Source organism: Pezoporus wallicus, unplaced genomic scaffold (genome assembly GCF_028554395.1).
Source record: "Pezoporus wallicus isolate ANWC-B61680 ecotype Strahan unplaced genomic scaffold, APGP_CSIRO_Pwel_v1 contig_7923, whole genome shotgun sequence".
NCBI lineage: Eukaryota > Metazoa > Chordata > Aves > Psittaciformes > Psittacidae > Pezoporus > Pezoporus wallicus.
The window spans coordinates 17,130-43,370 of NW_026642186.1; the positions used below are offsets into that span (position 1 = coordinate 17,130).

The 26,241-nt window shown below is 45.6% G+C and overlaps 1 pseudogene; it reads left to right on the forward strand.

The window, feature by feature from the left end:
• LOC130609316 (glucose-6-phosphate isomerase-like) overlaps positions 1-26,241 on the forward strand; it is a 47,546-nt pseudogene that overhangs the window by 16,411 nt on the left and 4,894 nt on the right.

Below are 26,241 nucleotides of genomic sequence, written 5' to 3' on the forward strand. Positions count from 1 at the left end.
AAAATTATATATCACAGGTACCTCTGAGAGGAGCACCCTCTATATCTGTCTTATCAGATATTGATAAGGAGGAGGAGACTGCTGTCACTGGCAACAAGCAGCACATTCACATTAAACCAGAAGTGCTGTTGCACAGACAGGCATCTGTAACCCCTGCAGAGCAGGGTGAGCAGCTGTGAGAAAAAAAAAAAAAGGAAAACCAAGGGGGAAAGGAGGGGAGCTTGCTCGGCTCCTGTGTTTGAGCATGGGATGAGTGCTGGGGCAGGCAAACCAGTGGGAACATACGGGACTGAGGGCTTGTTGAATAAATGTGGACAGGAGTGAACTAGGTCGTGCTATAGCCACGGCTGCGGTGGTTGCTTAGAAACTGGTGGAGGAGGAATGTCGGGCCAAGGTGGGGTAAGTGGATTCTTCTCCCATGGGATGGGATTGGTGTTTGTGTGCTGTGGGGAGTTTTGGATGTTGGAAGTGAGACTGCCCTGGGGGGGAGTGCCATGGGGTGGCTCCGGTGGCTAAATTGGAACTAGACTGACAAGGGACCTAGGTTATCTACCCTAGCAGATCCACTGGTTAAATTAAATCTATGGACTAGAGAAAATAAAGTGGAATTTTAGTGGATACAGGAGCAACTTATTCAGTGTTGAATTAGAGGGAAAAGAATTTGTTACAGATGTGGGAGCTACTGGCCACCAAGGAAAAGGAAAAAAAAAAACAATTCTTAATTGAATGTGAATTGGAATATAATACTCCTATCTTGCCAGTAAAGAAAAGTTGCAGATTGATTCAAGATCTCGGGAATCAACAAATTTGTAGAGGATATTCAGTAGTAGCTAATTCGTATACCTTATTGACTAAATTGAATCAGAAATGGTTTGCCATCTTGGATTTAAAGGACTCTTTCTTTTGCTTACCATTGGCCAAAGAAAACCAGAATTTATTTGCTTTCAAATGGGAACATCCTGACACAGTAAGGAAAACCCAATTAACTTGGACAGTATTACCTAAAGGGTTTAAAACAGTCCAATGATTTTTGGAAATCAGTTAACACTGGAACTAGGATCATGGAAACCACCCACTCAGATGGGGACTCTGTTACAATATGTGGATGACCTATTAATTGCCACAGAAACAAAGGAAGCATGTGTCCAGTGAATGGTGGGATTATTGAATTTTCTGGGAATGAATGGTTATTGGGTAACCAGACAAAAGGCCCATCTAATCCAAGCCCAAGACTCCTACTTAGGACATGAAATAACAGGACAGAGAGAACTTGGAACTGCTAGAAAAGAAGCCATTTGTCAAACTCCATGACTGTCGACCATCAAGGAGCTCCAGACGTTCCTGGGAATGACTGGATGATGCAGACTTTGGGATGCATGGTTATGTTGTTCTGGTAAGACCCCTATATGAACGGTTAAAAGAAACCCCTCTCTCTTTGGAATGGACTGATTCAGCAGAGGAGGGCTTTAGAAATTTAAAAGTAGAGCTAATGAGAGCTGCAGCTTCGACTTCTGGATGTGACTAAATCCTCTTGGCTATATTCCTATGAAGAACAGGGAATAGCTTTAGTGGTCCTTACTCAGAAACTAGGACCCTGTAAGAGGGCAGTGGTGTATTTTTCAAAACAGCTGAATGAAGCGAGCAAAGGATGGCCTGGATGCCTAAGAGCTGTGGCAGCAGTTGTCATGAATATTGAAGAGGCTCGCATATTTACCTTGGGACAAAAGATAACTGTACTAACGTCCCATGTTGTATCAGCATTCCTGGAACAGAAAGAAGCCCACTGGTTATCTCCTTAATGTTTTTTAAAATAGCAGGCCACCCTTGTGCAACACGATGATAGAGAAATTGTGGTCACTAATGTTGTGAATCCAGCATCCTTTTGCAGGAACAACCAACAGAGCTATTAACACACGACTGCTTGGCCACTACATGAAACTGTATATTCAAGTCAACCAGATTTGAAAGAAACCTGGAATGTGCCCTGGAATTGGCTAAAGACAAAAGGATAAATATTTGGACTGATTCTAAATATGCATTCGGTGTGGTCCGTGCACATGGTGCCATCTGGAAAGAACGAGGACCTTTGAACACCCAGGAGAAACAGATTAAACATACTCCAGAAATTCTATGACTACTGAAAGCTCTTCAGCTACCTGAGGAAGTAGCTATTATGTATTGTTGAGGGCATCAACAAGGTGACTCTGAAATTGGAAGTACTCATTCCCTTAATTCCTGATGGCAAACTAACAATTGAGAAATCTAAACCTAGATATTCAAAGGAGGATAGAAAATTGATTGGAGATCTCAAAGGAGGGGAAAACAAAGAGGATGGGTTCAGATACCTGATGGGCAAATTGTAATCCCCTATAACCAACTCTGGAAGCTAGTTCAGGAGGAACATAATAAAACTCATTGGGGTAGCAAGTCTTTGTATAAATACTTAGATGAACAAATTGCAGGAAGGAACCTATATACCATAGTTCTATTACTGACAATCAGCTCTGTCTCAAGAATAATCCTAAAATTGAAAATAGAAATCAAATTGGTACAACCAGGGAGGAAGTTATCCGGAACACCACTGGCAAATAAATTTTTCTCAATTACTGAGAACAGGAGGTTACCAATATTTGTTGGTGTTAATGAATATTTTTTCAGGGTGGCCAGAAGCATTCCTTGTAGAATAAATAATACAAGACAAGTAATTGGAACATTGTTAAACAGTGTAATACGTTGTTTTAGAGTACCAGAGACAATTTCTTCCGACTGAGGCTCACCCTTTATTGCAAAATGGCTACAAGAAATTAGCAAAAATTAGAAACTGATTGGCAACTATATTTTCTGTACAGGCCTCAGGCCAGTGGGCAAGTAGGAAAAAAAAAATCAAACAACAGATTAGTAAAGTATGTCAAGATATTAGTACCAAGCCTTACCACTGGCTCTTTTAAGAATTCAAACTAAACCTCAGTTGAATAGAAGGGATTATCCAACTCGCCCTTTTAGATCCAGAGACTGGGTTTATGTTAAGAATTTTTCAGGAGATCCTCTACAGGAGAAGTGGAGCGGACTGTATCAGATAATATTGACCACCTTTACAGCAGTGAAGATAAAGAAACAACCTGCTTGATACATTGTTCAAGAATAAAGAAAGCACCAGAACCAGAGAAGACATGGCGGATCGAACCTTCAGGACCCTCGCATATGAAATTATATCAGTTGTAATTTGGATTTATGTGATAACCTACATACCAGCTTGGGACTAATACCTGAAATTAATGCAGAATGACTTAAGTTGTTAATTGTAGTGACTGTTGGGTGTGTGCACAGTTGCCTGAATCAGGAGAAGATCAAGGCCTTCCATTAATTTGTGTTCCAGTTTCTAACACTACAATTTTAAGGTTTGGAATAGTTAACCAGAATAGGATACTATGTTTGTTTAAATGCCACAGGTGTAGGTCACTATTCAAATTGTACTCACACTATTAAAATATAGATGGTATTGTGGTTCAGTGGTGGCCTGTTCCTGAAAGGAAAGGATGGTATTGGTTAAGCGAGGGTTTAACCCTATTGCTGAACAGAATACTGCATTTCATAATTTTGTGAGATGGCTAATTCCATCTTTGGGAGTATCTCAGCAACCATAGAGGAAATAGAAAGTAAAACCATTGATATAATCCAAGTGGAACAAGAATCAATGGAAATTGCTGCTCCTGAAACAGATCTGGAGGAAATCTGGAAACGAACTAAAATATTTCATAAAATGGCCAAGGATGATACCTCCTGGGGGTTTGAAGCAATGTAGAAAAAGTTACCTTCATGGTTACCTGATCTCTCCTGGTTAAGGCAACTGGTTGCAGGAATATTAATAATAATTGTTTTAATATTGATTACTTGTGGTATAACAAAACTTTCTTCATGATGGTACTCATATAGCCAAAACCCTGGCTGACCTTAAACCGGATGCTATGCTCTTCATCATTGCATCTAAGGTATGTCTACTACAACCACTGGAGTGTGACTTTAACTGTAAACGATTCAGTCAGAATGGAGACCTGTCCACAGGAAGATCTGAATCAGGGATGACTACTAAACATTCCTGGTGTGATTAATCACAAACTTGCAGCATAAGCTTGTGTTGCTGCTGAAGTACTGGGGGATTCAGAAGTCTGTCGTAGTTTAAACCCTAGCTGTACAGCTTGTTCACTCACTCCCAGTGAGTGGTGCCGGGCTGGAAGCAATAGAGTGTCGTGTCGTCCCCCCCCCCCCCCCGGGGCTTTCCCCTTCCCCGCTCTTGAAGGGATGGGGAGGAAAATCAAAAGAGTGCTATGTCATTCCAGGTTACTGTTGCCAATGAATGGGCATATAATGACAGTGCATTCCGTGTAAGTTTTCGCCACATGGGTCGTGTACATTCAACTTCATCTGGATCTATGGGTATATCCCCATTATTCGGCTTGATGTGATAGATCATTTCTATGATGGCTGATTCCCGCAAAGACTGGATGCCTTTTGTCTATAGTGGTCCACTTGGCCGAACGACTCATAACATTGTCCTTGTATGGAAACCTTTTTTTCACAGCTGCCAAGAGCCGCCTCTAAAGACTGAGGGACTTTTTCTCTCTTGCAATTGCTTTGTCAATTCCCCCTTCTCTAGGAAGTGATCCCAGCTGCTTGGCTTCTGGACCTTCTAGTTCCTGACCATCAGCCCGATTGTCCCAGCATCGAAGTAACCAGGTGATGATGTGCTCCCCTGGTTGACGGGTAAAAACTTTTCGCATATTCCGTAGCTCGGTTGAGGTCCGAGGTCGAAGTTACCTCTTCCTCTTCTTCGTCATGTGATGATGACTCCTGATCAGATTCTAGACCAGGTGGTGAATACATTGTTTCTTCATCTTGCTTCACCCTTTTTGCCTCCTTTTTGCTTGTTCTCTTGCGTACAGGGGCAACCGATATTGGTACGAATTGATCCTATGGTTTGGCTGCAGTGATTATCACTGTGGTTTGAGTAGCAACTGTACTTGTTGCTGGGGTGGTGTAGCTGCTGTGCTTGGAGCTGGGGTAGCCACGCTGTCTGTTGCAGTCAAAGTTTGAGTAGCTGCTGTACTTGCCACTGGGGTAGCTGCGCTGTTCATTGCAGCCAGAGTTTGAGTAGTGACTGTACTTGTCACTGGGGGTGGTGAACTGCTGTGCTTGGAGCTGGAGTAGCTGTGCTGACTGTTGCTTGGCCCTCAGATCCACCGATGTTTTTTTGCTTTTGAAGGTGCTGGATAGTGTTGAACAAGGCCCTGTAAGCATAGGCCAAGCCCCAGCACGTTGCCATGATTTGTCTGTCTCTGGTATGGCCAGAATGACCACACACCTCATTTAAGTGTTTTACTAATTCTTCTGGATTTTGCAGTTGTTCGGTAGTGAAATTCCAAAATACTGGAGGGGCCCACTGACCTAGATACTTGCCCATACTATCCCACACACCCTGCCACTCATGACTGTCCAGCCTCAGGGAAAATCCCTTGGTCCTCCTACATTGTCGTTTGACCCCAGACAAGACCCAAACCTGACTCTGCTTAACTCTTGAAATCAGTAGTGGGCAAAACACACTCTGTATGCATGCTAGCATGGTGATTCCCGTCACGATCAGCAAACAAGTCTCAACAGCATTAAAAGGCCATTCAAAAACTTCAAAACTCTCAAATGATGCTGTAAATGGTCTGGGGGAGGACTGGGAGGGTAAAAGAATGTCTCCTTCACAGGTTGAGCACCTGAGAAGGAGAAAAAAGATTTGTAATTGCTAAGCACTTCTGTTATATACCTCCCAAAGTATAAAGGTGGTGATCACACTGGGAACATAAGCCAGATCAGTTTCATGATCAATGATTCTATTGTATTACAAGTCATTGCCATAAAGTACAATGCGACAAAAACCTTAGCCCAAGTTAGTGATAAACACTAACACAGCAAATACCGGATGGAAGTAAGGTATGATATACTGAAATTGTGAGATCAGGAACAACAACCTTGAGAGCCAATAAATCAGCATTGTGATGACTAACTATTAATCCGGACAGATCTGTCGTTATTTCAACCCTTTGGGCCCCACATTGGGTGCCAAAAAGAACTGTCGTAGTTTAAACCCTAGCTGTACAGCTTGTTCCCTCACTCCCAGTGAGTGGTGCCGGGCTGGAAGCAGGGGAGGAGAATCGAAGAAGTGCAACTCTCACAGGTTGAGACAAGAACAATCCAGCAACCAATGTACAACACAAATCACCACTGCTACTACCAATGACAACAATGATAAGAGAAAATAACAAGGGAAGAGAATACAATACCACCCGCAGAGAAACGAGTTCGACCCCGAAGCCTGTGTCCTTCCGGGTAACTCCCAGTTACCGCCCACCCCGGGCATGACGTGCTGTGGTATGGAGTACCTCTTTGACTAGCTTGGGTCAGGTGTCCTGTCTCTGCTTCCTCCTGGCTTCCCCTCCTCCCTGGCAGAGCATGAGCCTCACAAAGTCCTTGGTTAGGGTAAACATTACTTAGCAACAACTGAAAATATCGGTATTGTCAGCACTTTTCCCAGCCTGAAGACAAAACCCAGTGCTGCACCAGCTACCAGGAAAGAGAAAATTTGACTGCTACTGCTAAACCCAGGACAGTATCCACCCCTTATTCCATACCATTCATGTCATGCTCAGATCCCACATTTTCAATATACCATCGCTCTCCCACATGTATACATCCATATACACACACAGACCAAGAGAAAGAGATCATTTTCTTAGTGCATGGACCAATCCCTATAATGCTGCCGAGTCCATTGGGTCCATGATGTCAAAACAGCGCTGCACCAGCTACCAAGAAGGAGAAAAATTGACTGCTACTGCTAAACCCAGGACAAAGTAAAGTGCTGAAAATCACTTAACCTAAACCAAATTGGTTTAGCATCAGATCCTATGTAGATGTTAAGTTCTTGATATTATTATTTCGTTCCTTACTTTTATTTGAGGGTACTTCTGGTCCTTTAAAAGTAGTGTTACTTGTTAACAATATTTTGCATCTGCATTAATTGCATGTAGTTTGGGAATCTTCGTTCTCTTTTAGGGTAGTAACAGTGTTTTCACCTAAAAAACTTAAATGAGTTAGTTGAGCACTACAAATACTAAGCTTTCTTAAAGTGGTGGAGATGCCACTTATTTCTGAATGCAGACTTAATAGCTGCCTTTAAGTCTTGTCTTTTGTTTACAGAATATAGTTGGGGGGGTGGTGGTTTGGGTTTTTTGTTGTTTTCTTCTGTTGAAGGAAAACTGCAACAAATGAATGTGTGTGTAATGTTGGTGCTCATTATCTTTTTTGCTATACTGCAGCCAAGCAAGAACTTATGGAATAATAAACTTCACAAACTAATACAGCTGGCACTCCAGAACCAAGTAGCTGCTTGCTCACTCCCCCACTTCCTCCCCCTGCTCCCGGAGGGATGGGGAGGAGAATTGAAAGAATGTAACTCCCATGGTCTGAGATAGGAACAGTTCAGTAACTAAGGTATAACAGAAACCACTGCTGCTACCACCAATAATAATGATAAGGGAAATAACAAGGGACTAGAATACAACCGCTCACCACCTGCCGACTGATACCCAGCCCAACCCAAGCAGTGATCTACCCCTTTTGGCTAACTGCCTCCAGTTTATGTACTGGGCATAACATGCTGTGGTATGGAATACCTCTTTGGCTAGTTTGGGTCAGATGTCCTGTCTCTGCTTGCTCCCGGCTTCCCCTCCTCCATGGGAGAGCAAGAGGCTCACAAAGTCCTTGGTTAGAGTAAACAATACTTATCAGCAACTAACAACATGGGCGTTATCACACAGGTGCATATGATGCCTTAGTGCATTGACCAGTACATATAGAGCTGCTGAGTTTATCTGGTCCATGATGTTGGGCTCCAACTCTTGTAACAGTCTTTCAAAGCAGGAGAGGCTGTGTGCAGGTGTGCAGTGTTAGGTCGTTCACTGCTAATGATACTGCAGAACTCATTTGGTTTCATCAAAGTTCATTCTTTGTTGGGATGATGGTTGGAGGGAAGTCAGGGCCAGTCGTTGGTCATCTGAAGACATCCAGTTGGTAGGCTATAGAAGTGCTACATAGCAGGCAACAGCATACAATTAAGTTCATTTGCTGCTTTCCCCTAAAATCAAATCCCCTTGAGGTATACATCAGACTTCCCCATTTTCCCGCATTACCTACCATGTATGTGAGGGCCCCTGAGCAAAATGAATCCAACGAGTGGGTTTGCTTTTACATGAAACAGGAATAGCCCAGACTGTCTTCCCCAGCAATATCTTTATGTGCACCACGGGAACTTTATCCCCCTCTACAGTACGTACAATTTCTGACTGGTCTGGGCCAGCCCTGTTGGCAGACCTTCTGGTTTTGATCAACCAGGTGGCCTTTGGTAAGTGTGTATCCCAATGTTTGAAAGTTCCCCCACCCATTGCTCTCAGTGTAGTTTTTAATAGGCCACTGTACAGTTTCCCAGAGGCTGGTGCATTGTAGGGAATGTGATATACCCACTTAATGCCATGCTCTTTGGCAAAAGTGTCTATAAGCTTGTTCTAGAAATGTGTCCCATTGTCTGACTCAGTTGTTTCTGGGGTGCCATGTTGCCACAAAATCTGTTTCTCAAGGCCCAGGAGAGTGTTCTGGGCAGTGGCGTGAGGCACAGCATATGTTTCCAGCCATCTGGTGGTTGCCTCCACCATAGTAAGCACGTGGCGCTTGCCTTGGTGGGTTGGTGGGAATATGATATAATCAATCTCCCAGTCCTCCCCATATTTGTACTTCAGCCATTGTCCTCCATACCAAAGAGGCTTTAACTGTTTAAATTTCTTAATTGCAGCACATGTTTCACAGTCACGAATAACCTGGTCAGTAGTGTCCATTTTTAAGTCCACTCCTCGATCACGAGCCCATCTGTATGTTGCATCTCTGCCTTGATGGACTGAGGTGTCATGGGACCACAGGGCCAAAAATAGTTCACCCTTATGTTGCAAATCTAAGTCCATCTGAGCCACTTCAATCTTAGCCGCTTTATCCACCTGTTGGTTGTTCTGGTGTTCCTCAGGGGGAGAAGTCTTGGGTTCATGAGCATCTACATGGTGTACTTTCACCCCCAGGTTCTGCACCTGGGTAGCAATATCTTGCCACATTGCAGCAGCCCAGATGGGTTTCCCTCTGCATTGCCAGTTGCTCTGCTTCCATTGCTGCAACCACCCCCACAAGGCATTTGCCACCATCCATGACTCAGTATAGAGATAAAGTACTGGCTGCTTTTCTCATTCAGCAATGTCCAAGGCCAGCTGGATGGCTTTCACCTTGGCAAACTGACTCAATCCACCCTCTCCTTCAGCTGTTTCTGAAACTTATTGTTGCGGTCTCCATGCAGCTGCCTTCCATCTCCGATGCTTTCCCACAATACGGCAAGACCCATCAGTAAACAAGGCATATTGCTTTTCACTTTCTGACAGTTTATTGTATGGTGGGCCCTCTTCAGCATGCATCACCTCCTCCTCTGGTGACATTCCAAAATCTTTGCCCTCTGGCCAGACCATGATGACTTCTAGAATTCCTGGATGACTGGGTTTTCCAATTCAGCTCATTGTTTAATTAGTGCAGCCCACTTATTCCATGTAGCATCAGTAGCATGATGTGTAAAGGAGACCCTGCCTTTAAACATCCAGCCCAGCACAGGCAGCCGGGGTGCCAGGAGGAGCTATGCTTCAGTGACAATCACTTCTGAAGCAGCTCAGACCCCGTCATAGGCTTCCAGTATGTCTTTTTCAGTTGGGGTATATCTGTCCTCAGATCCTCTGTATCCCTGCCTCCAAAAGCCAAGGGGTCAACCTTGAGTCTCCCCTGGAGCTTTCTGCCAGAGGCTCCAGGTATGATCATTCTCCCCAGCTGCTGTATAAAGCAAAGTTTTCACATCTGGCCCAGTCTGGACTGGTCCAAGGGCTACTGCATGAACTATCTCTCATTTGATTTGGTCAAAGGCTTGTTGTTGCTCAGGGCCCCATTTAATATCATTCGTCTTCCCGATCACATGAGAGTGAAGGCTTGCAATCAAACTGTAATTTGGGATGTGCATTCTCCAGAACCCCACAACACCCAAGAACGCTTTTGTTTCTTACTAGTTGTTGGAGACATTGCAGTTATCTTGTTGATCACATCTGTGGGGATCTGGCGATGTCCATCTTGCCATTTTAATCCCCAAAATTGAATTTCCTGTGCAGGTTCGTTGACCTTACTCTGTTTCATGGCAAAACTGGCTTTCAGCAGGATTTGGATTATTTTCCTCCCTTTCTCAAAGATTTCTTCCACTGTATCACCTCACATGATAATGTCATCAATGTCCTGAAGGTGTTCTGGAGCTTGCCCCTGTTCCAGGGCAGTCTGGATCAGTCCATGGCAGATGGTAGGGCTGTGTTTCCACCCCTGGGCAATAGGTTCCAAGTGTACTGGATACACCTCCAAGTAAAAACAAACTGTGGCCTGCCCTCTGCTGCTGAAGGAATTGAGAAAAATGCATTGGCAATATCATTTGTGGCATACCAGTTGGCTGCATTTGACTTCAGTTCATATTGAAGTTCTAGCATGTCCTGTACAGCAGCACTCAATGGTGGTGTGACTTCGTTCAGGCCATGATAGTCTGCTGTTAGTCTCCACTCTCCGTTAAAACTTTCACACCGGCCATATGGGGCTATTAAAGGGTGAGTGGGTTTTGCTGATCAGTCCTCCACACTCCAGTCTACAGCAGGTCAGCGTATGGTTGGGAATCAGGGAGTCTCGGATGGTGCGATATTGCTGCTGGTGCACTGTTGTTGTGATTGGAACTTCTTGTTCTTCGACCTTCAGCAACCCCACAAGAGAAGAATCCTCTGAGAGACCAGGGAAGGGGGACAGCTGCTCAATTTCCTCAGTTTCCAAAGCAGCAACACTAAAAGTTCATTGTTACCCTTTTGGGTCTTTGAAGTACCCTCTTCTGAGGTAATGTATGCCAAGGATGCATGGAGTTTCTGGACCAGTCACAATGGAGTGCTTTTGCCACTTCCTCTCAGTCAGGCTGATTTCAGCCTCCAGTGCAGTCAACTCTTGGGATCCTCCTGTCACTCCAGAAATATATAATTGGGTTCCACCCCTTGACAGTTTGATTGTATCAGAGTACCCTGTGCACTGTTATCTACTAGAGCCTTATACTTCTGTGGGACTGATTTGCCAGGCCATCTGATCCACACAGTCCAGTAAATCTGATTGTCCCCTGTCTCCACCTGGCTGTGGATAGTCTTTATCACAGGAGCTGGAGTAAAATCAGCTCTTCTACTCCATGTGGGAACCTGCTCACCAGAAACTGAAGCCACAGCTTTAATGGGATGATCATCCTTGACCTTTGTTCTTCTCTTCACTGAGGTAGGTTTTACATCCCACTTCCTCATGTTTTCTCCATGATCCCGCAGGTATCCCGCATGACATATACCTCCTATATCTTCTCTCTCGAGCAGTAGGATGCCTCTTGTTGATGGCTGAGATGTGGGTTGTTGCACGGGGGGACTGGATAAATCGGATAGATCATCTCTCAATTTTTTGAACTCCTGAGACTGTTTTTCACAGCTGAAATGATGGAAAGGGTGAGATTGTTTTCAAACTCTTGGAGTTGATGAATTATTTCATGCACTGTTGGTGGTGGTATATCATTCCAGGTTACTGCTGCCAATGTGTGGGGATATGATGATGGTGCATTCCATGTAAATTTCCGCTATATGGGTTGTGTACATTTGATTTAATCTGGATCTATGGGTCCTTTCCAGGCATCCTGTTTATGGTAGATCATCTCTACAATGGCTGATTCCCTCAGAGTGTGGATGCCTTTCTCTAGAGTAGTCCACTTGGCCAAATGACTCATAACATCGTCCTTGTTTGGAAATATTTCTTTCACAGCTGCCAAGAGCCGCCTCCAAAGGCTGAGGGATCATTTCTCTTTTGCAATTCTTTTGTCAATTCCCCCTTCTCTAGCAAGAGATCCCAGCTGTTTGGCTTCTCTACCTTCATGACCGTCAGCCCCATTGTCCCAGCATCAGAGCAGCCAGGTGATGATGTGCTCCCCTAGTTGACGGGTAAAATCTTCTGCATTTTCCATAGCTTGGTTGAGGTCTGGGGTCGAGAAGTCACTTCTTTTTCTTCTTTCTCTGATTCACATAATAATAACTTCTGGTCAGATGCTATCCCAGGTGGCGAGTACATTGTTTCTTCATCTTGCTTCATCTTTCTTGCCTCTTTTTTTGCTTTTCCCCTTGCATACAGGGACAACTGATACTGGCACGAATTGGTCCTCTGGTTTACCTACAATGATTATCACTGTGGTTGGAGTGGCTGCAGTATCTGTTGTCGGGGTTTGGGTAACTGCTGTACTTGTCACTGGGGCTGGTGTATCTGCTGTACTTGGAGTAGCTGTGTTATCTGTTGCAGTTGGAGTTTGAGTAGCTGCTGTACTTGTCACTAGGGTTGGTGTAGATGCTGTGTTTGGAATAGAGTAGCTGCATTGTCAGTTGCTTTGCCATCAGATCCAGAGACATTTTTTTCCCTTTGAAGGTGCTGGATAGTGTTGAACAGGCTTCTGTAAGCAAAGGCCAAGCCCCAGCACTTTGCCATGATTTGTCTCTCTCTGGTATGACCAGAATGACCACACACCTCATTTAAATGTTTTACTAATTTTTCTGGGTTTTGCACTTGTTCAGTGGTTAAGTTCCAAAGCACTGGAGGGGCCCACTGGCCTAGATACTTGCCCATACTATCCTGCAAACCTTGCCACTCATGACTGTCCAGCCTCGGGGAAAATCTCTTGGTCCTCCTATATCATCATCTAACTGTAGTCAAGGCCCAAACCTGACTCTGCTTAACTTTCGAGATCAGATGAAATGATTGTGGGTAAAACACACTCTGTATGTGTGCCAACATGGTAATCTCCATCACAATCAGCAGGCAGGTCTCAAGGGTACTCAAAGGCCATCCAAACCTTCAGAACTCTCAAATGCTGCTGTAAATGGTCTGGTGAGGGGTCTGGGAAGGTAAGGGAATGTCTCTTTCACAGGTTGACCACTTGAGGAGGGGAAAAAAGATGTGTAATTGCTAAACACTTCTATTATATACCTCTCAAAGTGTAGAGGTGGTGACCACACTGGGAACGAAATCCAGATCAGTTTTATGATCAATGATTCATGATCTAAGAAGGAGAAAAATGACTGCTACTGCTGAACCCAGGACACTAGGTTACCCTATTTTGATGCTCTATTAGTTCCTTTTTAGGTGAATGGTAAAACTTTTAGTGAAAGACTATGGTAGGAAACTTAGTCTCAAGGGTTTGCATTAAAATTTGGGAGAAGGAAGTAACTGGGAGTAAATATTCCAATTTCATATATGATCACAGCACTAATCCATTGGATTGATAAGGATTTTTTGTGTTTTTTTTTTTGTGAAATCTGGCAGAAGCTGTCTTATGAATACCTACAGTTCCTCTGCTCTGATTACTTTGGGACGTAAGATATTTTAGCAGCCTGAACTGTTTTTAATTTTAAGTATACTTTTACATACTTCCTTGTTTTCTGATGTGCAGACTTTCACTACCCAAGAAACTATCACCAATGCAGAGATGGCCTAAGAGTGGTTCTTGCATGCTGCTTATGATGTAAGTCTAATATGTTTATGTTGTGTTATAGAATGCAGCAGCCTTTTTGTGTAGCATTTCCCTGGTCATTTTGTGTGCTTTGGAACAGTCAATAGCTGCCCAGACATAAGATGTATAGCTCAGCAGATGCTGTATGTATATCACTTCAGTGCTTCATGGTTAGACAGGTTCTTATGTCTGATCAAAGTGAAGACATTATTTTTTCAATATAAATGATTGTAATGCATTGTTCCCCAAAATCCTGCCTGTTAAGTAATAGTGTTATATTAGTGTTGTGGTTTAAACCCAGCCAGACAACTCGTTCACTCACTCCCCCCCTTCTTGTCCTCTCCCTACTCCTGGAGGGACAGAGAGGAGAATCAAAAAGAATGCAACTCCCACGCGTTGAGATAAGAACAGTTTAGTAACTAAGGTATAGCACAAATCACTACTGCTGCCACCAATAATAATAATGATAAAGAAAATAACAAGGGAAGAAAATACAACATCTCACCACCAGCCGACCGATAACTCCCCCCCAGCCCAACCAAGCACCGACCGATACCTCCTCCAACCCCACAGTCCTAGCCCTTCCGAGTAACTCTCAGTTACCTCCTGGGCATGACGTGCTGTGGTATGGAATACCTCTTTGGTCAGTTTGGGTCAGGTGTCCTGTCTCTGCTTCCTCTCAGCTTCCCCTCCTCCCTGGCAGAGCATGAGGCTCACAAAGTCCTTGGCCAAACCATAACATTGTTATCAGCTCTGTTCCCAAGCCGAAAGTCAAAACACAGCACTGCACCAGCTACCAAGAAGGAGAAAAATGACTGCTACTGCTGAACCCAGGACAGCTGGCTAGTAATTTAGTGGAGCAACTGATATAAAAAGCCAAGAATATGGTGTCTATGTGGCATTACCTTCCAATTGGCAAATATTTAAAAAGTAGAAGTTATGGTTGAAGTGATATACTGACGATTCCATGGCAGATGGATGTGCTATGAATAGAAACCCTGTATTTTGTTCATTCTCTCATTTTTAACCTTTAAGAGGAATAAAAAGCAGATACTGTCTGCTCAGGTTATTAAGATGGTCTTTAACATGTTCCAGTCAGGGTAGCTGTACTTTGAAAGCTGGGCTTTGAAATTGCTTATTACACTACTGTTGCAGACACCTCATCTTTGTCCACCAGAACACTTGCTGAAAGACCGAAGTCTAAATATGGAGCTTGGGATTTATCAGTAATACCAGTTGTCTTGTTCTTTTGACCATAGCTGGAAGGGTAGTACATGTACAACAAACTCCATCTGCTCCAAAGTGGTAGTAGTGATGTTCCGAACCAGTAACGCTCTTAAGGAAATGGTGTGCTGTTCTAAGTAGCGACTGCTTCCATAGGGCTTCATCAGAATGCTATCTTCAGGCTGATATGCTTCTGAGTCCCACACTTAATGTGAATTAAGTAATTTCAAGTTGATAATGCAAAAATAACTGGATAGTGATCAGTAGTTTGTTTAAATGGTAGCAGATCAGCTTTATGAACAGAACTCAATAATTGGCATTCTAGAACAAACACTGTTTGCTTTTATTAAGCCTTCAGATGTGGCCAAGCATTTTGTTGCCTTGTCTACCAATGCTGTAAGTATAACAAATATTTTTTTTTTCCTATGTACCTTTAGGATGGCCTCATTTTAAAACCCTAACCCTAATAGGTATCCAATTTGTGTGTTTTATTTGCTAGTCAAAGCTTTTAAAGATTGCTGGTTTTACTTATGGTGTCCTTACTTTTTATTTATATATATATGTAAATATATATTTTTTTTCATTCTAGCCTAAATTTAAAGACTTTGGAGTTGACCCAGAGAACATGTTTGAGTTTTGGGATGTAAGTAAATGTCCAATGTGTGGTAGATGTTAACTGTTAGAATAATCTAACTTGCTTTAGAAAATGCTAACTAGATGTCAGGAAACTGCCAAAACTACTGAAATTATAGTAGTTGTATTCTGTACTGAAATATCTGAAAACATTATGAAATTGAGAATGCATTAGCAAGTGAAACACTCTTCTCTTGGTCATTCCATTAAAATCCTGCAGTCAAAGGCCTAAAGAGGAGTTTTCTGTATTTTTGGCTGTCTAATCAGCTGTTGGGTAACAGGAGGTAAGCCTTAGCTTATTCCTCTGTGTAAGTAGTTACTCTAAGCTGTGGCATTTGACTGGGGGTCTACTGTGTATAATCTAGGCTTGTAAAGGTCAAGTGTCAGAAATGGGAGAGAATTTGGTATTTTGTAGGAGTTGCATATTTTAAATATATTGCCTTTGTCTTGGCCCTTATACTTAACTAGAAACAGCTTGTTTTATGCTTCATTGACTATGTGCTTTTACAAACTAGATTTTTAAAGCTGCTGTTTAGAAATGTATGTAGAGACTTATCCTTCCCTAGCTAGTGTCATAATCTTGCTGAAGCAGACTTTATTTAGAGGAGTGACATTAGGAAAGCAGTTAATACAAGGTGCAATTTTAGTATTAGGAAATGAATTGGAATCATCAGGAGATCTTCTATAGATGTGACATAAATTGGATGAGTAGGTTAACTTTGAAGTGTCAAAAAATGCATAGTTAAGGAATCATGAGGGAGCTGCTGTAAGGTGCAGGTTCCCTTGACCATGCCTTATAATACACAGTGAATTATCATCAGAAACAATATTGGGTTTGCTGAAAATAGTCTAAGCACATGGTACTATTTCCTTAGAGTTTGAATAAGTGTAGATTTAAAAGCCTTGCACTTCTGTCTAAACTGGTCTCTTCTTTTCAGTGGGTTGGTGGCCACTATTCTCTGTGGTCTGCTCTTGGTCTCTCCATTGCCCTGCATATTGGTAGGTATTCTTATGATTGTTGCAGAATGACTCTAAGAGCAGGACCATAGAGCCCTGGAGGACTGTGCGAGCAAGGCAGGGGGTGGCCCCCACAGGTAACCGGAAACCGGACATGGGAGGAGAATGTGGAAGAAGCTGTGTGGGGCTACCCAATACTGTTGTGCCAAGGAGGAGTGGCTGAATACCACTCCTATATATATGTGAACTGCGTCACAAATAAAGTAGAAGTTTGCTTATCACCCATATTGGGTTGGCCTGTCTGCTTCTCCTCGCTGCTTACAAATGGTGCCCGAACAGGGACGCGGACTACAGGGCCCCGACTAGCGGGGACCCAGAATACAGGGCCCCGACTAGAGGGGACCCGGATTACAAGGCCCCGGTTAACAGGGACCCGGATTACAGGGCCCTGACTAGCGGAGACCCGGAATACAGGGCCCCGACTAGAGAGGACCCGGATTACAGGGCCCCGGTTAACAGGGACCCGGATTACAGGGCCCCGACTAGCGGGGACCTGGATTACTGGGCCCCGACTAGAGGGGACCCAGATTACAGGGCCCTGACTAGCAGAGACCCGGAATACAGGGCCCCGACTAGAGGGGACCCGGATTACAGGGCCCCGGTTAACGGGGACCCGGATTACAGGGCCCCGACTAGCGGGGACCCGGATTACAGGGCCCCGACTAGAGGGGACCCGGATTACAGGGCCCCGGTTAACGGGGACCCGGATTACAGGGCCCCAGTTAACGGGGACCCGGAATACAGGGCCCCGACTAGCGGGGACCCGGATTACAGGGCCCTGGTTAACGGGGACCCGGAACGGAGAGTGAGCGGCGCCGGCGGCAGCGGCCTGGGTGCTGCTGCGGTGGCGTGATGGACCCGGGTGCTTGGACTAACCGAAAGGAGTCCGCCGCTGGGGCGAACCAGACACTGCTGCGTCGGAAGGCCGATCCGGAGACCGAGGTTACAGGAGGATCCAGGAGAAAACGATCGGGAAAAAGCTGCCATGAAAATGGACCGAGAGGTAGCCCTGGACTTATTACAGTGCTTCTTATAAAAGCGGGCGGGGAATTGAGCCTGAGACTCTAAAGCAGCTAGCAGGTCTAGTGGCTGTACGGAAGGCTAAGGGATTTTTTGTAGATCCTAATACAGTTTTTGACGAGAGTGAGTGGTGAAAGTTTGGTGAAGAACTATTTGACTCAATGCTTAATGATGATAAAATGGCAAAGAAACTCGATAAACCATGGAGAGAAGTAATAAACTGTATAAAAAGTTGCAAGGCGGAAAAGAAAACTGCCACAGTAGCAACGGAGAAACTAGGAACAGACGTCCCCGGTCGGTTGAAACCGGGGGAAGATTACAACTCGTTTCCCCCAACTCGAGGGAGCACAGGGTTTCCCCCCCCCCTTCCTTTTCTCCCCCTCCATCAGAAGGTGCCGCGGAGGAGGTGTAACCCCCTGCTCCCCCACCACCCCAGTTCTGAAAGTAGGGACTTTAAAAAGGACAGAGAAAGTATATTAGAAGGTATATGCATGATAAATGTCGAGGAATCCAAAAGAAAGAGGACGGTGCCTCGGCGCCGGATCGATTGCGGCGCCACTGTGAAGCACGCAGTAGAAACAGAGATCATGCGCTAGCTGGAGATTTAAAGGAACTGCGAGCCTCTCCAACCCACTATCCCCTAGAGTGAAAAAAATTTTTAACTCAGTTACGGAGGAGCCAGGTCTGCAGATGGCTACATACCGAACGAGAGACATCCGATAAGAAAGACACAGATGCGAGCAACGGAGACCCTGAGTTCAGCCCAGGATCAGCCCCCGAATCCCCTGAATCTGAGCCAGATTTCTATCCCCTGCTTCCAGACTCTGACTCTTCGTCTCCCGGGTCGGTCTGCTCAGACTCACTGGCCCTGGAGACGCTCAGCTGTAACAAGGGGTAACCAAGGATGCGATCATTACCGGGGAATTTTCTGCAATGGGCATCTCTGCATATCCTGTGTTTACTACACAGCAGGGGGCTAAAGAGTGGGAAGCTCTTGATCTCAAAATAGTTAAGGAGGCCTGACAAACAGTGACCACGTATGCGTTAAAATCCTCTTATACTCAAGCTGTATATGTGATGATTTTTTCTTGCAATTGACAGGGGGAGCCCATACAGTTTCTCTGTGATACTCATGTACTAGAAGTTGGTAAATATAAGTATGTCCAGGTTTCTATCAACCCTTGGAGACCTTTGTAGATACTGCTGGCCACTTCTTCCAGCACAGGCTGGACACCTGTGTCAGAATGAGTGTGCATTTTGGTCAGTATAAAAGCCCAAGCCTCATACGATGTGGGGGAGGCAGAGCCTCTGCGGGGACACCCGCTAAGGTTGAGCCTGCCACCTCACACTGCAATGATGCTTCTCGGAGCTGGTTTGCTGTTAGTCTCCACAGGGTCCTTATGCCACATTCTGTACGTGGGACTGTAGTGGGAGTAATGATTGTCTGGATTTTGTGCTTCAAATATTGTAGTTGTGTGGCGTGTGCTTGTGGGATCCCATACGCATGTGTTTGTATGTGTGTGCTGAGGGCAGACGGTGTTCTGTGTATTTTTCTTGTTGTTGAGTTCATGTAAAAACTTTCAACGGGTAGCTGTTTAACATTTCGGGCATGAAAGGGTTAACGTAAAGGTGCGGTTGCCGGCGGGTATTTATGGTTGCTGCTGAAGCAGGCAGGCGCTATAGTTGCTGCCCAGCAGGATGGCTTTTGCAGGAACTAAAAAAAAAAAAAAAAAAAAAAAGGGGGGGGGGAAGAGAGTAATGATGTTACATTTAACCTGTCTACTTCTCAAGAACTGATAACCTGGGGGAGTGGGTATATATCCTGCCTACAGGTCCATAGCAACTGCCTGCAAAGTTTGTGAAGCCTTGCCATGAGCTGGACAGACAAATGGATAAATCTAATGCCTCAGCTACAGGAGCTGATCGTGAATATCCCAAGCAGAATGAGATAGAGGAAGAGAAAGAACGATTAACTGCAAAACATCACTTGGGGACAACTGAAAAGTAACATCCTGAATATGTGTGCTTGTATAGTAGCTATTATTAGAGGTTGTGATTTTGTGTATAAAACCACCTGTATTTACTAGCTAGTTTCTAATAAGAAACTGCACCTTGTATTGTATAGATTTATCACTTGTAAAAGAGATGTTAGAGTATGGAAATTTGCAGCAGCTGCTAGAAAATGCTAAAGCAAAAGCTAGAAAGATTTTAATGCAATGGTAGTCTTATAAAGCAGGTGATAGAACAAATTAAGAGGGTGGGAGAATTCCACTGGTAAGAAATTTCTTTGGCTTGTCCCTCACTGCCATCAGCATCTTCAACATGCTGCTTCACCCTGTAATAGTTACTCTGCTAATGTAAATTTGTGTGTGCCTTGCTGTAGTAGCGACTTGTTACTGGATGAAGCAGGTGAAACTGTGCATTGACAATAAGGTGCAAGGACTGAGGCTGAACAAATGCCTGCTACCACAAGACTGGGTTGGCTTCTGTGTTTGCCACTGTCGTGGTTTGAACCCAGTCAGGTAACTTGTTCACTCACTCCCAGTGAGTGGTGCCGAGCTGACAACAATCGAGGTCCGTGTCCGTCTCCCCCCCCCCCCCCCCCCGCACCGGGGCTCTCCCCTTCCCCGCTCCCGGAGGAACGGGGAGGAGGATCGAGAGAGTGCAACTCCTACGGGTTGAGACAAGAACAGTCCAGCAACAAATCACCACCGCTACTATCAGCTAAAACAACGATAAGGGAAAATAACAAGAGAAGAGAATACGATACCACCGGCCAAGAAAGCGAGTTCCACCCGGAAGCCCCTGTCCTTCTGGGTCACTCCCAGTTACCCCCCACCCCGGGCATGACGTGCTGTGGTATGGAATACCTCCCCGGCCAGCCCGGGTCAGGCGCCCCGTCTCTGCCTCCTCACAGCTTCCCCTCCTCCCTGGCAGAGCATGAGCCTCACAGAGTCCTTGGTCAGGGTAAACATCACTTAGCAACAACCGAAAACATCGGCTTCACCAACACCGTTCTCAAACTAGAAGTCAAAACACAGCACTGCACCAGTTAACACAAAGGAAAAAACATGACTGCCACTGCTGAACCCAGGACATTATCCACCCCTTATTCCATACCATTCACGTCGTGCTCAGATCCCACATTTTCAATACACCATCGCTCTCCCACATATATACATCCATATGCATACAGACCAAGAGGAAAAAATCATTTTCTTAGTGCATGGACCAATCCCTATAATGCTGCCGAGTCCATTCGGTCCATGATGTTCCAAGTTCATTCTCTGTTGGGATGATGGCTGGAGGGAAGTCAGGGCCAGTCGCTGGTGACCTGGAGACATCTAGTTGATGGGCTATAAAAGCATTACACAGCAGGCAACAGCATACAATTGAGTTCACTGGCTGTTTTCCCCTAAAATCAAATCCCCTTGAGGTATACATCGGACTTCCCCATCTTCCCGCATTACCCACCAAGTATATCCAGGTCCCTGAGCAAAAGCAATCCCACTAGTGGGTTTGCCTTTACCTGAAGCAGGAATAACCCAGACTGTCTTCCCCAGCAAATTCTTCATATGCACCACGGGAACTTTGTCCCCCTCTACAATATGTAAAAGTTCTGACTGGGCTGGGCCAGCCCTGTTGGCAGATCCTCTGGTGTTGACCAACCAGGTGGCCTTTGGTAAGTGTGTATCCCAATGCTTGAAAGTTCCCCCACCCATCGCTCTCAGTGTAGTTTTTAACAGCCCATTGTACCGTTCGATTTTCCCAGAGGCTGGTGCATGGTAGGGGATGTGATATACCCACTCAATGCCATGCTCTTTGGCCCAAATATCTATAAGGTTATTCCGGAAATGAGTCCCATTGTCTGACTCAATTCTCTCTGGGGTGCCGTGTCGCCACAAAATCTGTTTCTCAAGGCCCAGGATGGTGTTCCGGGCAGTGGCATGGGGCACAGCGTATGTTTCCAGCCACCCGGTGGTTGCTTCCACCATGGTAAGCACATGGCGCTTGCCTTGGCGGGTTGGTGGCAGTGTGATATAGTCAATCTGCCAGGCCTCCCCATATTTATACTTCAACCATCGTCCTCCATACCAAAGAGGCTTTAACCGCTTGGCTTGTTTAATTGCAGCACATGTTTCACACTCATGAATAACCTGGGCAATAGTGTCCATTGTTAAGTCCACCCCTCGATCACGGGCCCATCTATATGTTGCATCTCTGCCCTGATGGCCTGAAGTGTCATGGGCCCACCGGGCCAAAAAATAATTCACCTTTATGTTGCCAATCTAAGTCCATCTGAGCCACTTCAATCTTAGCCGCTTTATCCACTTGTTGGTTGTTCTGGTGTTCCTCAGTGGCCCGACTCTTGGTTACATGGGCATCTACATGACGTACCTTCACCACCAGGTTCTGCACCCTGGCAGCAATATCTTTCCACAGTGCAGCAGCCCAGATGGGTTTACCTCTGCGTTGCCAGTTGCTCTGCTTCCATTGCTTCAACCACCCCCACAGGGCATTTGCCACCATCCATGAGTCAGTATAGAGATAAAGTACTGGCCACTTTTCTCGTTCAGCAATGTCCAGGGCCAGCTGGATGGCTTTCACCTCGGCAAATTGACTCGATTCACCCTCTCCTTCAGCAGTTTCTGCAACTTGTCGTCCAGGACTCCATACAGCTGCCGTCCATCTCCGATGCTTTCCCACAATACGGCAAGAGCCATCAGTAAACAAGGCATACTGCTTTTCACTTTCTGACAGTTTATTATATGGTGGAGCCTCCTCAGCACGCACCACCTCCTCCTCTGGTGACATTCCGAAATCATTGCCCTCTGGCCAGTCCATGATGACTTCTAGAATGCCTGGACGACTGGGATTTCCTATTCGAGTTCGTTGTGTAATTAGTGCAGCCCATTTACTCCATGTAGCATCAGTTGCATGATGTGTAGAGGAGACCCTGCCTTTGAACATCCAGCCCAGCACGGGCAGCCGGGGTGCCAGGAGGAGCTGTGCTTCAGTGCCAATCACTTCCGAAGCAGCTCGAACCCCTTCATAGGCTGCCAGTATCTCTTTCTCAGTTGGGGTATAGCTGGCCTCAGATCCTTTGTATCCCCGACTCCAAAAGCCGAGGGGTCGACCTCGAGTCTCCCCTGGAGCTTTCTGCCAGAGGCTCCAGGTAGGACCGTTCTCCCCAGCTGCAGTGTACAGCATATTTTTTACATCTGGCCCGGTCCGGACTGGTCCAAGGGCTACTGCATGAACTATCTCGCGTTTAATTTGCTCAAAGGCTTGTTGCTGCTCAGGGCCCCATTTAAAATCATTCTTCTTCCGGGTCACATGATAGAGAGGGCTTACAATCGAACTGTAATTTGGGATGTGCATTCTCCAGAACCCCACTGCACCCAAGAAAGCTTGCGTTTCTTTCTTATTAGTTGGTGGAGACATTGCTGTTATCTTGTTGATCAGATCTGTGGGGATCTGTCTACGTCCATCTTGCCATTTTATTCCCAAAAATTGAATCTCCTGTGCAGGTCCCTTGACCTTACTCCGTTTTATGGCAAAACCGGCTTTCAGCAGGATTTGGATTATTTTCCTCCCTTTCTCAAAGACTTCTTCCGCTGTATCGCCCCACACAATAATGTCATCAATGTATTGCAGGTGTTCTGGAGCTTGCCCCTGTTCCAGTGCAGTCTGGATCAGTCCATGGCAAATGGTAGGGCTGTGTTTCCACCCCTGGGGCAGTCGGTTCCAAGTGAACTGGACACCCCTCCAAGTAAAAGCAAACTGTGGCCTGCACTCTGCTGCCAAAGGAATGGAGAAAAATGCATTGGCAATATCAATCGTGGCATACCACTTGGCTGCCTTTGACTCTAGTTCATACTGAAGTTCTAGCATGTCCGGTATGGCAGCACTCAATGGTGGTGTGACTTCATTCAGGCCACGATAGTCTACTGTTAGTCTCCATTCTCCATTAGACTTTCGCACTGGCCATATGGGGCTATTGAAGGGTGAGCGGGTCCTGCTGATCACCCCCTGACTCTCCAGTCTACGGATCAGCTGATGGATGGGAATCAGGGAGTCTCGGTTGGTGCGATATTGCCGCCGGTGCACTGTTGTGGTCGCAATTGGCACTTGTTGTTCTTCAACTTTCAGCAACCCCACAGCAGAGGGATCTTCTGAGAGACCAGGCAAGGTGGACAGCTGCTCAATTTCCTCAGTCTCCAAAGCAGCAATACCAAAAGCCCACCGGTACCCTTTTGGGTCTTTGAAGTACCCTCTCTTGAGGTAGTCTATGCCGAGGATGCATGGAGCCTCTGGACCAGTCACAATAGGGTGCTTTTGCCACTCCCTCCCAGTCAGGCTGATTTCAGCCTCCAGCACAGTCAACTCTTGGGATCCTCCTGTCACTCCAGAAATATAGATGGGTTCCACCCCTTGACAGCTTGATGGCATCAGGGTACACTGTGCACCGGTATCTACTAGAGCCTTATACTTCTGTGGGACTGATGTGCCAGGCCATCTGATCCACACAGTCCAGTAAATCCGATTGTCCCCTACCTCCACCTGGCTGGAGGCAGGGCCCCTCTAATGGTCGTCACAGCATTGGACACTTAAGTCGTGTTGAAAGGGATTATTCTTCATTATCACAGGAGCTGGAGTAAAATCAGCTCTTCCACCCCATCTGGGAAACTGCTCACCAGAGACTGAAGCCGTAGCTCTCATGGGACGATCAGTCTTGGCCCTTGCTCCCCTCTTCAGTTCACTCACCCGTTCCTCCAAAGCTGAAGTAGGTTTTCCATCCCACTTTGTCATGTCTTCTCCGTGATCCAGCAGGTAAAACCATAGGGTACCCCGTGGCGTATACCTCCTGTATCTCCTCTCTTGAACAATAGGACGCCTTTTGTTAATAGCTGAGACGTGTGTTGGTACACGTGAGGAGTTGGATAAATCAGATACATCGTCCCTCAATTTGTCGAGGTCCTGGGACAGTTTTTTCACAGCTGAGATGATGGAAGGAGTGAGATTGTCTTCGAACTCTCGGAGTTTATGAACAATTTCATCCACTGTTAGTGGTACTATGTCATTCCAGGTCACTGTTGCCAATGAATGGGCATATGATGACAGTGCATTCCGTGTAAGTTTTCGCCACATGGGTCATGTACATTCAACTTCATCTGGATCTATAGGTGTATCCCTGTTATTCGGCTTGATGTGATAGATCATCTCTACGATGGCCGATTCCCTCAGAGACTGGATGCCTTTGTCTATAGTAGTCCACTTGGCCGAACGACTCGTAACATCGTCCTTGTACGGAAACCTTTCTTTCACAGCTGCCAAGAGCCTCCTCCAAAGGCTGAGGGACTTTTTCTCTCTTGCAATTGCTTTGTCAATTCCCCCTTCTCTAGCAAGTGATCCCAGCTGCTTGGCTTCTGTACCTTCTAGTTCGTGACCATCGGCCCCATTGTCCCAGCATCGGAGTAACCAGGTGATGATGTGCTCCCCTGGTTGACGGGTAAAATCTTTTCGCATATTCCGCAGCTCGGTTGAGGTCCGAGGTCGAGAAGTTACCTCTTCTTCTTCTTCTTCGTCATGTGATGATGACTCCTGATCAGATTCTGGACCGGGTGGTGAATTCATTGGTTCTTCATCTCGCTTCACCCTTTTTGCCTCCTTTTTGCTTGTTCTCTTGCGTACAGGGGCAACCGATATTGGTACGAATTGGTCCTCTGGTTTGGCTGCAGTGATTATCACTGTGGTTTGATTAGCGACTGTACTTGTTGCTGGGGGTGGTGTAGCTACCGTGCTTGGAGCTGGGGTAACCGTGCTGTCTGTTGCAGTTGAAGTTTGAGCAGCTGCTGTACTTGCCACTGGGGTAGCTGCGCAGTTCATTGCAGCCAAAGTTTGAGTAGCGACTGTCACTTTGCCCTCAAATCCGCCGACATTCTTTTCCTTTTGAAGGTGCTGGATAGTGTTGAACAAGGCCCTGTAAGCATAGGCCAAGCCCCAGCACGTTGCCGTGATTTGTCCATCTCTGGTATGGCCAGAATGATCACACACCTCATTTAAGTGTTTTACTAATTCTTCTGGATTTTGCAGTTGTTCGGTAGTGAAATTCCAAAGTACTGGAGGGGCCCACTGACCTAGATACTTGCCCATACTATCCCACACACCCTGCCACTCATGACTGTCCAGCCTCTGGGAAAATCTCTCGGTCCTCCTACATCGTCTTTTGACCCCAGACAAGACCCAAACCTGAATCTGCTTAACTCTTGAAATCAGTAGTGGGCAAAACACACTCTGTATGTGTGTTAGCATGGTGATTCCCATCATCAGCAGCAAACAAGTCTCAACAGCATTAAAAGGCCATTCAAAAAATTCAAAACTCTCAAATGTAAATGGTCTGGGGGGACGACTAGGAGGGTAAAAGGATGTCTCCTTCACAGGTTGAGCACCTGAGAAGGAGAAAAAAGATGTGTAATTGCTAAGCACCTCCATCATATACCTCCCAAAGTATAAAGGTGGTGACCACACTGGGAACATAAGCCAGATCAGTTTCATGATCAATGATTCTATTGTATTACAAGTCATTACCATAAAGTACAATGGGATAAAAACCTTAGCCCAAGCCC